Source organism: Python bivittatus, unplaced genomic scaffold (genome assembly GCF_059951505.1).
Source record: "Python bivittatus isolate LINGU-HERP-01145 unplaced genomic scaffold, Pbiv_v1 ctg000200_np1212, whole genome shotgun sequence".
NCBI lineage: Eukaryota > Metazoa > Chordata > Lepidosauria > Squamata > Pythonidae > Python > Python bivittatus.
The window spans coordinates 7,726,462-7,738,895 of NW_028277040.1; the positions used below are offsets into that span (position 1 = coordinate 7,726,462).

At 36.3% G+C, this 12,434-nt stretch overlaps 1 protein-coding gene across 2 annotated transcripts in view; it reads left to right on the plus strand.

Moving 5' to 3' along the window:
* Positions 1–15: 15 nt before the first annotated feature.
* Positions 16–12,434, plus strand: part of TRAK2 (trafficking kinesin protein 2) — a 37,686-nt gene continuing 25,267 nt past the window's right edge. Inside the window, exons 1-3 of one of the 2 annotated variants that reach the window (XM_025167487.2) lie at positions 16–183; positions 10,889–11,024; positions 11,688–11,848. The gene's annotated coding sequence lies outside the window, so the exon portion shown is untranslated. The remainder of the gene's footprint in view (positions 184–10,888; positions 11,025–11,687; positions 11,849–12,434) is intronic. The other variant, XM_088135659.1, reaches the window with a different exon arrangement.

The following is a 12,434-nucleotide window of genomic DNA, read 5'->3' on the forward strand; positions in this document are numbered from 1 at the left end:
GGGCCGCCATCTTGTACCCCAGCGTGACTCTTTCCCTACCCCTCCCACGTTGCCTCACTCCGTCCGGTGCGCCGAAAGAGGGAGCTGGGGAGGCTCTTGTGGTAACAGCGGTGGATGCAGCGCGTGGCTTGAATGGAGGCAGCTGGAAGCGCCCAGGTGGAAAAGAGCCAAATCCAGGAGTGGGTAAGCAGCAAGTGAGGGGAGCCGGGATAATGGCTCCTCATTTTCCCTGGTTTTATGCATCCGCCCACTGCTGTCTTCTGTCCTTCTCTTTCTCTTCCTCCATTTCTGCAGTCACTTCCCTCGTCCCTTCTCCCAGTTCCATGTTAGATGAAAGTTATCTTAAGAAGAAGCACCGGATCAAAAATTTAGTCCTGTAGTAGATCTTTCAGTATTAGATTTGGGCTCCAAAAAGCTGGACGACCGCGAAATGCTGTACTTCCAAGAGATTAGAAAATCTGACCTGTATCCCTCCAGACAGCAGGGCTTCTCCTAGCCAAGCGTGACAACGATTGCATTCTTACACTCTTCCCTCCGTCAGTATTGCCAGCTCCTCATGTCCCTTTGAAAAAGGTCTCTGTCCCCTGATTTTCACCCCTGCCTCCCAGCCTTGCAATTTCACCTGCAACTTTCATCTCCTGAACAGGATCTTCTTCTCTTTCCTCTTCTAGTCGTATGAGAAATGTCCAAAGGCGAAGTGGGGGAGGGGGGGATGATTTTAAAAAAGGAACAAAAGCAAAGTTGGAAAAAGAGATGACTGTTCCGTGTGCAGCTGCGGTTTGCACATCTTGTAAGAGTGCCTCTCAACAAGAAGCACAAAGCAACTGCTGATGGTGTTGATACTCTTGCCATTGACGTCTTGCCTAGGACAGTCACAGATTAGCCGGTGCCCATTTCTCCCTCCCACCATTCTTTAAGGAAATTATAACAATAGGTTCTTTCTCTTTTTTGGGGTGACATCACTGGAATCTGTAGTCAAGGGATGAAGAGAAATCATTATGAGCTCAGGACCTGGTGCTGTTGCCTGTTGGGGTGGGCAGTCATGTCTGTGGATAACAATAATTAGATTGATTTTAAGTACCAGAGATGCACTTATTAAAACATATGTATTGAGTTATTTTATAATCACCGCGGTCTCTACATATGGCAATCCACAATGCAATGAAATTACAATACAAATGCATATAACTTCCATAATATAAAATTAAAACTATAAAATAAAAGCAAACAACAAGAACAAGTGAGTTGTATCAATTCATCTTCCAAAGACTCTCCAAAAATGAAAGCTAAAAGTACAGGGGCCAATCTGATTTCCAGTGGGAGCCTGTTTCATGGATCATAAGCCTTCACTTCTCTAAGATTAATATAAAAGTTGGGCTCTGAAACCTGATGTAAAGTTAATTGATTGTATAACTTCATCAGCAAAAAGAACAAAGGGCCTTGTTACATTTTAAAGTCTGTCAGTTTAATGTGGAATAATCTAAATTACAAGTATATAGTAGGTCAGGGAATTGTAGACACTTAATCTAAATATATTTGATCTGTAAATTAGACTGTATAGTCATGGCAGACATGTCTCTTTAATTTTTAATGCATCCTGCTGTAATACAATTTTGTATTATATACTGTAGTACAAATTCCTGGTAAAGTTTTATCTTTAGATCAGAAGGCAAGTATTAGAGGCTATGACAGGGCCTGTGCTCTATGTTGACCTGAACATCTACATTTGCTTTGCAGCATAGTTTATTTATGAATGCACTGTTCTTGGCTGTAAAGTTTATTTGCTACATGCTATACAGTAGAACCCCAAACACAGGATATGATAGTACCCACACTTTTGATTTCATAAGGAAGGATTGTACTGTAATTCATAAAATAAAATACTTAAGTAATGCTTTATTTTTAAAGCAGAAATGAAAAAGAGACCAGGAGCATCAAAATGCCAATCAAGCATCCAGCCGTCCTCCATCTAAGCAGATTTTTGTTGTGTAATCTTGAGTGTACAAGGAGGCAATTATTCAGACTACTGCATACCTTAAAAAAGGCAAAGATGCACTCAAGTTGAGCTTGACTCCTAGTGATTACACAGACACATCCATGCAGTTTTTTAACAGTAGAATGGAAATGTTTTGCCACTGCTTTTTTCTGTGAAGTTTTTCAACTTCCCAGTCTAGCCTATAACCCGGATACTTTTCCTGGTGACTTCCATTCCAAGTACCTATTAATATAGGTTCAAACATACTTAACTCCCAAGCTCAAACAAAATTACCAAATGGTTATCACATTCTGAGGCATTAAATTTCTTACATAGGTCTAAAATTAGTGTATGTGTGTATAGTGGTTAAGGTGTTTATGTAATACTAGGGATACCCATGTTCAAATCCACTTCCAGCTATGGAAACTGTCTAAAGCTTTTTGTTATATAAAAGCATCAGAGAGAAAATACTCTGAATGTGGTCTTAATCTCCTGGATGAAATGTGGGGCAGAAATCTATGTAACAACAACAATAATAACAACAATAACAAATCTACAGTGATAGTCTGTAGCCTGGTTTTTACATAATGCTACTCTATAATGTGGTTTATTTGTTTCTGAGTTAGTATGATATGCAAATCTATCCCAGGAAAGAATCTATAGGTTACAAATTATAGAGGATAATTCACATATTATGCTAGACCAAAACCAAACCACTCTATGGCTTAATATTGTATGCAAATCAAACAATTTTTAATGTGAACTATTCATTACTAATTTCATAATAAGGAGATAAATTGTTCATTTGAAGATCAGCATGTCTTTTTCAAGTGAACAGAAGGTTAGGCAGAAGATGGACTCTCTGGAAAATCAGCTAATGCAGAAAGATGGCATATGTTACTCAAAGTCATTCAATTGGACCAGCCTTCTTGCATTGAAAAATTGGCATCAGAAAGCAAATATGGGTGCCCATCTGTAAAAAGTGTAAGGCTGGTAAGGAGTAAGGGCCCTTTTGATACTAAGTTCCACTAGGGATACAAAAATCTGGATGACCACTAAATGACAGCAGAGAGATACAGAAAGCTCTTGCTGCCATTTAGTGGCCATCCCACTTTTTGCAATTAAAATTAGATGGCCTTTGGAGCACTACTCAGAATGATATGTGTCAGGCCCACCACTGCTGTAAAAGTGCCACTGGTTTATCGCCACTTGAAGAAACTGTTGGTAGAAAGCATTTGTCTTATAATCTAACATGTATTGCTGTACTGTTTACTCCTTATTCTGCTGTTTAATCTTGGCTGCTCAAATCCAGTCCTAAAAAGGATTATGAATATTCATAGAGTTTATAGACAGTTGTTCTCTCTCTCTTTCTGCTTTCTTTCTCTCTCAACATACCCATCACACACACACACACACACTCAAATTCAAGCCCCTGTTGTGCTCTGAAGCAATTATTGTAATGAAGTAGTACATAGAACTGGACTGTTTGAGACAAAAAGCTTTGTGGTTAGTATCTCACATGTTCTCTGAAGAATCCTATGATGTTAGATAAAGTCCATTGTATGTCTTGTTCTCAAAAATATTAAGCGTATGGCTTGGGAAAAAAGGTTCTAGATTAAGGTCAAGGTGCAAGCCTGAGCAAGTTGCCTAATATATTGCTGCACATATTATTGATAATGCAACATTTAAATAATGTATGATGCATTCAGACCAGTTACAACAGAGCTATTTTATATAGGTCGCTTGGAGTAACCTAAGTGCAAGGAGTACACCGTTGTTTCTTTTGGACAAAATAATTACATCTATAAAGATACAATATTTGAAGTAAAAGGCGGAGGTTTATGGCACTATTAACAAAATAGTAGTAGTCAATAAACCCATATCATGTTGATGCTATAGAAGGGTACTTAAAGAAAGTCAGCTAGTCATAGTAGATTCTAAAGGGTATATTTAAGAATGTTTCAAATACAGTTATAAGGTGCCAAATATCAAAGAAAACAAATATTTCCTGCAAATGTTTAATTTTAATAAGAATGGTAAATGCTTTATCTTTAGGGGGAAAGTTTTTCATAGAACATGTATTCCCTCAAATATTATTTGTCTAAGATGATTAGGGCCTTAAATTTTGGGTAGAAAGTGATAAATACATTCTCTCATGTGTTTTTGAATTTAAGCAGTGCTTTTCTTTAAAAATGTAGTACAATATATAGCATCTTTTCTGCAGTCCCAGGTATACCCACAATTGTACAACCAAACTGCCAGAATTGGGCTGTCACATTTTTTTTCAATTAAAATAGTTGGATTAATCCTCCAGTTGGCTTACCACATCTTTGTTACTTCAGATAAAAACCCTCAATACAATACAAAAAAAGATTGGCTTTCCCTTCTATTTGCTTTGTCCTTACCACGTCTTTTCATGGACAATCAGTATGTTCTGTTATCAAAGTCTGAGTAGAAAAACAATATGAAATCATATGCACTAACAAATTTACTTCAAAATAAGTCATTGACTTCTATAATATTTATTAATCTATAAAATGCTACAAGATCCTTCCGTAAAACATAGTGTTATACTTCAATATTGACAAGTAAAGTTTTTAAATTATAGTACTAAATGGTTTCTTTGCCTCCTTAGGCTGGCACATGCTGAGGAACTTGGGAGTGACTAAAAATAGGGTTTGTATAATAGAGATAGCTTTAAAATAACAGTGGTGCATAATATTCAGCCAGTACTTTGTGTGGTACAATGAAGCATTTACTCAGTATGGTATTTGTCAATTTGTTTCTTACTTGCCCTTGGTTTACCAAATGTTTAGAAAAGCTTGTCCATATTTTCTATAAATCAAACTAGGTAAGTTCAAACTAGAACTTACTTCCTTGTGAGCTAGTTTAAGACTAAATATTGCAGTTCAGACTGATTGGATTCACCCATTGTGGTAAGACCTAATGTGGTTTGTTTGATATAGTGTGTTGTGTGAACCAACCAATTGTGTTTTATTCAGTAAAGGTGCTTGAGCAGGCCATTGCTTAGTGTGAATCAACCTATTGATTTTAAAGCAGGATTTCTTTGGGCTGATATTTTGCTAGATTAGATTATTTTGAACAATGTCATACAGCATGGCTGTGAAACAGTTGGGATTAGATCTCTAAAAGGTGCTACTGTACAGTCATATTCCCATGTGCTCCAATGGAACTTTTGGAGATAACATCCAAAGTGCTGCACAGTCCTAGAAATCCGTATATTACTTTTATTTTAAAATGATATTGGAACAGTTTGTTGTGCCTATTTCTTTGTTAATGTATTTTCAGGCATGCATTCTTTAACAGAGAGCTAGTTTGGTCTAGAGATTAAGGCATCAGGCTAGAAAGCAGGAGACCAGGAGTTCTAGCCCTGCCTTAGGCACGAAGTCAGCTGGGTGACCTTGGGCCAGGCTCTCTCTCTCAACTCTAGGAAGAAGACAAGGGCAAACCATTTCCAAGATCTTGCCAAGAAAACTGCAGGGAGTAGTCCAGGCAGTTGCCAGGAGAAGAGTGACTTGACTTGATTGAGAGGCAAAGCAATCATGTGCAACAAATTTAGAAATATCTGTTCATTTGTTATGCACTATTAATTAGGTTTGATTACATTTAAAATGTATCAGTCACTCTTCATTATCCTACTGCATTTCTTCAGTTTGTGACAGTTTTATTTATTTGTAATTTTTATTTATGTTATATTAAGCTGATTAACAGAGGAAATAGTATTCATTCATACAACAATATTAACAATACTATAACCTCATAATTAAAATCACTTTCACTTTACCACTTTATGTTGTATTCATTTGGATAGTGTCGATATCCAAAGCAATTTTAATAGATGTTTATATTTTATTCAGTCTTTCGTTATGATGTTCCAGTTGGGCCCAAGATCTTTTGTAGTCCATCTTTCCATCTTGTAATTAATAACAATAGTTATAAAAAGGAAAGAAACCTGAAGAATTATTTTATGAACAGAACAATTCCCGAAAATTTGACTATTCCTTGAAAGCCTTCTTTACCCTTTTGTCAACCCCCATTAAAATGTTGACAGGCTATACATATCAACAATTTATTCTTGCAAATCAGATGTTAATTTATGTTTTCAATAGTATGTAATTATTCCTTTAGCAAGTTCCCATGCATGAAAGTACACAATTCCTAATACATTAATAGATTGCAGTTACTAGGGTTATAGCCAAGAAAAACAAATCCACACAGGATCAAATTAAGAATCCAATTGTTTTAAACCCAAAATGTGGCAGTAACAGGACAAATGTGAACATACGAATTAGTGGAGTCCTTGGGGTTCTCTGAGCTTGGTTCTTTTCTTGCAAACGTTTCATTACATGGCTAGGTAACATCTTCAGTGCTAAAACGGGATGGGTTTGCTCTCTATTTATATACTGTGGCCTGCCTTGCCACTGCTGGTGGCTGTGGGGGTTTTGTTTTGCTCCTCTGGTAGTTCCTTGATTAGCATCTGTTTACAGCATATGTGTGCCTGGGTTTGCTTATCTGGGTGATGATTGCTGGTGAGGGGATCTTCTGGTTTTTTGTCTCTTTTGAATAGTATGTAGATGCTGTTTATCTCTATGTGTCTGTTAATTGCTGCCTTGTCTGAACACCAAGCTTCCAAGAATTCTCTTGCATTTTTGGATTTGGCTTGGTCTAAAATGCTGACAGTTTCCCAGTTTGACTAGCAGAGCGCATCCGCGAGCACCAACTAGCAGTCAGAAGACATGATGAAAACTCCTTATTCTCACAACACATGGACAGACTCAACCATAGTTTTAACTGGGAAACTGTCAGCATTTTAGACCAAGCCAAATCCAAACATGCAAGAGAATTCTTGGAAGATTGGTATTCAGACAAGGCAGCAGTTAACAGACACATAGAGATAAACAGCATCTACGTACTATTCAAAAGAGACAAAAGAGCAGAAGATTGCCTCACCAGCATTCAGTCACCAGCAATCATCTCCAGCAATCATCACCCAGAGAAGCAAAGGTCACCACCAGGCACACAATCAAGCAGTCAACATATGCTAATCAAGGAACTACCAGAAGAGCAAAACAGAACCCTCACCCCCAGCAGCTCTGGCAAAGCAGGCCACAGCAGATAAATAGAGAGCAAACCTCATCCCATTTTAGCACTGAAGATGTTACCTAGTCAGGTAATGAAACGTTTGCAAGAAAAGAACCAAGCTCAGAGAACCCCAAGGACTCCACAGTTCAACCCTGAGCTACACATATTCGCCTGCATTGATACAAATTAGTGTTACAACTCCTGAATTGCTTTGCCAATAGTAAAGGGATTAGAACTAACCATTATTATACATATTTTGATGTGTCTGGTATTTACAGTTTTTATTGTATTAACCTCTTTTGAAGATCACAGGAATTTAATTTCACCTTATCAAAGCTATTTTCTACTGGTTTAGGCAGGAGATGCAGACTTGTTATTCCTGAGGTTATATAAATAACAAACTTCAATTTATTCAACTTTCTATAAAAAACAAACCAAAAAGCTTTAATGATTTAGGAGACAAAGTTAATTCCTCTAAAACCTCCAACTACAGCGTTTTGATCTTTCAAATTTTGGAGGTCAGAAGCTCCAACTCCCTTCTGGATAAACTGTTCGGCAGCTTTGCTGACAGCAACAGCCTGTGGAGAGGGGGCATTTTCTATGAGGGAAGAGGTAAGCTCCACCAGTTGCTGACTCTCTGTCTCTGCTTGTAAGTCCCACTCTAATGGATCATATCTGTCCGATAAGTGAAGTAGGGAGGAATTACTTGCCGAAGAGATACGTTTATTGGTTATAAATTTATCTACCTTCTGTTGCTTCAGCGGCTTTGCTGAAGGTTGCGTTGCGGAGGGTATTCTTTGTCGCTTCTTCCTTTTCCCCATAACGCAAGGAGTTAGTTGCAGCTTTAGCTGTTATCCAAAAATACTCCAGAAGGGAGGGTTGTACCGTCTTATATTGTAAGTAGATCTTAAAATTTTAAAGGATATGTGGATTTAGAAGTAGAGAACCTTTTTGCAGGAGCTCATTGTTAAAGCTGCAGCCTCGCCGCCATCATGTTTCCTCTTTTTATTTTAGATATTATCATTTTATCATCACCTTATTTTAGCTAACGGTTAATAATGGTAGGATATCATAATTTAAGGAGTAATAATTATGTAGTGTAATAAATAACACTATAGGATAGGCCGTTTGACTTCATGTATAAACAACATTTAGGCGGCCAAATTATACTTATGATATAGATTTTACTTGGTATTATTATATCTAAAATATTTAAGTAGACATGTTATGTGCATTTTTAGTTGTATTGGTCTATGACTGTAATAAACTGATTGTACTCCAACTACAGCAGAACTGCAGAACCAACAGTATCATCAGGACCAAATAGCAGAAGTTTGAGTTGAATTTGCTGCCTAGAACCACTGTTGAATAAATCAGTTTTGTTTTTTGTTTTAAATTCTGCCAAAAAACTAAAAATGTAATATTGTAAGATTATACAGTATTGCCACTGAAGCCGTTGTTGTCTATTTTATTGTATATATAGGAGTAAGAGTATTGTCCCCAAATAGTCTTCCATCTTCAGCAGAAGATACTTTTGAAAACAAAGGAGTGGGAGACAGGGATGTAGACATTGCTTGGGAGGAGCTACTTGTTAAGTGAATTTTAACCCTTTTTTTGTAATTCCTAAATCAGAATTCTCTTTTTCTTCCCTGACCTTTTCTCCTTGCCTCGTTTTCTTTTTCTTTGGTTCTCCTCTTTTTCTTTTTGTCATTCTTATGCAGTTATGCCTTCCTCTTACCCGCATATCCTCCTCTTTTTTTTTTTTTTTTTGCTTAAACTATTGGAAGGAGGAAAGGGAATGTCTGAATGTATAGATACTTGGGTGTTTGTGTGTGTGTGAATGTTTTTTGTGTGTAGGCATGTAAAAGGTAGAGAATGATTATGTAGAGAGAAATCAATTTATAAGTGGAATGTCTTATTTTATAAGGAATTAATTTTAATCAGCAATTAAATGCCTGGTTTGAGTGTTTTAAGTTTGGTGAGAACTTTCTTGTCACTAAATGTAAAACGTATTGCACAGTCAGGCCTCTAACATTGTGAATGACATGGAAGTTCAGAAGTTAAAAAACAAAAACCTGGGAAGCAAAGAGTGAAATGTGAAATGCATCATTCAGAAGACTCTGCCTATCATAACTATTCTATAACATGTAGTATAACACTTTGAGTTTACAAAGATGTGTTGGGTAGGCATGTGTTGAAAAATATTGTACAATGAAAAGTTATAAAAAAGATTTCTCAATTACATTTACAGTATAAAGTAGAACATGTGAGTTGACAAACTGAATTCTTGTTGAGGAACTAGGCAGATAAGGGCCAAAAAATGTTGAAACTTAATCAAAAGCAGCTAGTTTCCAGGAAGTTAGTGACTAACAGGAGGTAATAGGGGTTTGGTGACCAATGGGGGAGTTCCTCTATAAGTTGACAATGTTTACTTGGCTAGCTTGAGAACTGGAGAAAAGAAAAAGACAAAGAAATAAAAGGGTTGCTATTGTGTTTTTTTTTACCAATGGTGTTGTAAGAAAGAAAAAAAAAGATGAATAAGACTGCAACCATGATCTGCAATGCTAGAAACATGTTTGAGTCCCTGAGCAAAAACAACTTTGCATATAATTGCAGCAAGTACTTGAAGAAAAAAATATAAAAGGATTGGAAAGTGAGTAGCAGTAGCCACATTTCAGCTCAAAAGAGAGAATTCAGATCTGCTTAACAAAACAAAGGAAGCACTATAACAATGATTTAAATTATGGTAGTACTGGGATTAGATCATGTTTTAAATTAATTGTTGTATTGTTATACTATTGATACTGATTTATATCATGTTCTGAATGTTATTGTTCGTTTGTACTGTGCTCAGATTCAAGCACATACAAACTAAAAATACTAATAGGAACTGACAAAGGAAGCAGCTCTTTGTATGGGACAGAATCAAACAAGGTACAATGCTTGTACTAAAATTAAGAGAAACTAAAGCTGGGTGTAGTCAAATGCAAGAAAAGAGCTAATTACTAAACTTAGAATAATTATATATAGGATTCTATATATATAAGAAGCTAATAAAAAAAGCAGCCCAAATGAGTTTCTTTTAAAAAGGAGATACTAAAAGACTGCATACTATTCCAGTGAGGGAAAACCCACATTAAAAGTTTAATAAAAATCTGAAAATAGAAACTGATACATATAGAAGTTGATGGAATGAGGTAGAATAGGTACCTTGGATTTGTAGAGGTGGTGTCAGAAAAACTGTAAGTCAGAATGAACATATGTTAGAGAAGTATGTAACGAACAACAGAATTTCTGCAGATACGTTCGAAAGAAAAGGAAAAAAGAAAGGTGTGCCAGGTATTTGTTGAGAATGGCAAAGGGTAGTAAATAACAAAAGAAAGGTAGAGCTCCTTTTTCGGCTCAGCCTTTTCTGAGAAAATGTGTTCTACTAGCCAATTGTAAAGAGCTGGTTGAAGAAACAAGTTCCAGATTCAGCTTGATAGAAACTTAGACAAGGTTGAATAAATTAAAATCTCCAGTCCCAAGTGCATTGCATCCTAGGGCAGATTTTTCAAACTGTGTTCTGTGGAGCCCTAGCACTGCGCAAGAATTTGATGGAGTTCTGTGAGAGATGAGGACCCCCCCCCCAAAAAATCACTCAGATGTAGTCAGGGGCACCCAGAGCAATTTTTCTAAGGTACAGTGGAAAGGGTGGGGCTTGTTAGCTGATATGTAGAACCCCCACCCCCGAGGAGTATTTATGCTCTTGATGACTCATGGCTTTGCCTCTTGATTACGGTTTCAAGGATTTTTTTTTTAAAAAAACAGGTTTTGCGGCCTGAAAAAGTCGGAAAACCCCTGTCCTAGGGGAAGAAGAAAGCATGTTTATGAACTGACTAAACCTCTATTCATTATCCTTGAAAAGTCTGGGAGAATAGATGAAGTACCAGATGACTAGAGGAAGGTAATGATGAAGGTTTCCTGTGTTTGTCTTTTCCATTATATGAAAGGAATCATTCCTTATTTTCCTACTTTCTAAAATTTACACAGCTCATGTGCCTTAACACAGAGGTCAATGAAATGCCACAAATTAAAATATTCTGAATTTCCTAATAGGATAGTACTGAAATGACAGGATCATCCATGGATTCACAAACTACCTGAAAACAATTGCTAGAAAAATAGCATTACAATTGATTTCTGTCTTACCTTTATAGGCATTGGATAAGAGAAAACAAAATTATACTTACCTTTTTTTTTTTTGGTCACTAGCTTAGTCATCATCTTTTAGTTTTCCAACATTTAGATTTTCAAAAAGCTTTAATGTTTACATGTTTTCAAAATAGTTGTGTTTGGATGACAATAAGCCTGACTTATTGAATATGGTCAGTTTCTGAACAATGCCACTAGAAAAACCCAGGCAGGGATTTCTTTTTAGGTTAACGTGCAGGATATATTCCTAACTGAAAAATCTTTTGCTCTTCATATAGTAGTTGCGCTGTTCAGATTAAATTGTATTTGTGATTCTGGCAAAGCTTAATTGGGTTATAAGTTTTATGTATGGAAGTTGTTCATATTTGTTTCATTCTAAGTTGTCTCCAACTAAATCACAGTAATGTTTTTCCAGGGTGGAGAATCTTTTCTCTGTGAATGGCTGTTGACTGACATAAAGTATCAGTTTTGCTGGAGGTGTTGATAAACAGAAGCAAAAATACTGGAATCAAATATTTGGAGTGTTATAGATAATCCTTAGGATGATGTTTTTGTCTGTGTTTTGAACTCCTGAAGGTAATAGCATTCTCATTTCTGAGTGAAAAGTAGAGAAACCTACCCTTTATGAGTAATATAAAAGACCTTGCCATAAAAATTAAAATTTATTAATTTAAATCTTTTTATTTTAAAAAGCTTTTCTTCCTGATTTCAATAACCATTTGTGAAAGAAGTTTTCTTTAATGCATCTTGAAGAACTATGTAAGACTTTTATAGAAAGTAGATTAAAATATAGCAAGAAATAATAACTCTGTTATCATTTAGCAAGCAATTGCAGATTCAGATAAACACATTGTTGGTAGACACCTAGAATTTCTAACCAAGAGGTGCTATGGAATCCTTTGGTGTGCTCCAAATTATATTTGGCAGTTGTAGAATGCTCCTTTAAATATAATATGAACTTCTAAAACCATTGTAACTGGACTAGTTCCTCTGTTTTCCCTCCTTTCTGTAGTTTAACTGAACAGGGGAGAGGCAGAGAATGTGTGTACTAAAGTTAAAATCCTGTTCAATAAAATCCTGTTCAATCAGTATCGTCAGCCTAAAACAGAAAGGCAGAATGAAATAGGACAAGGGATAACAAGGATAACAATGGTACTACAAT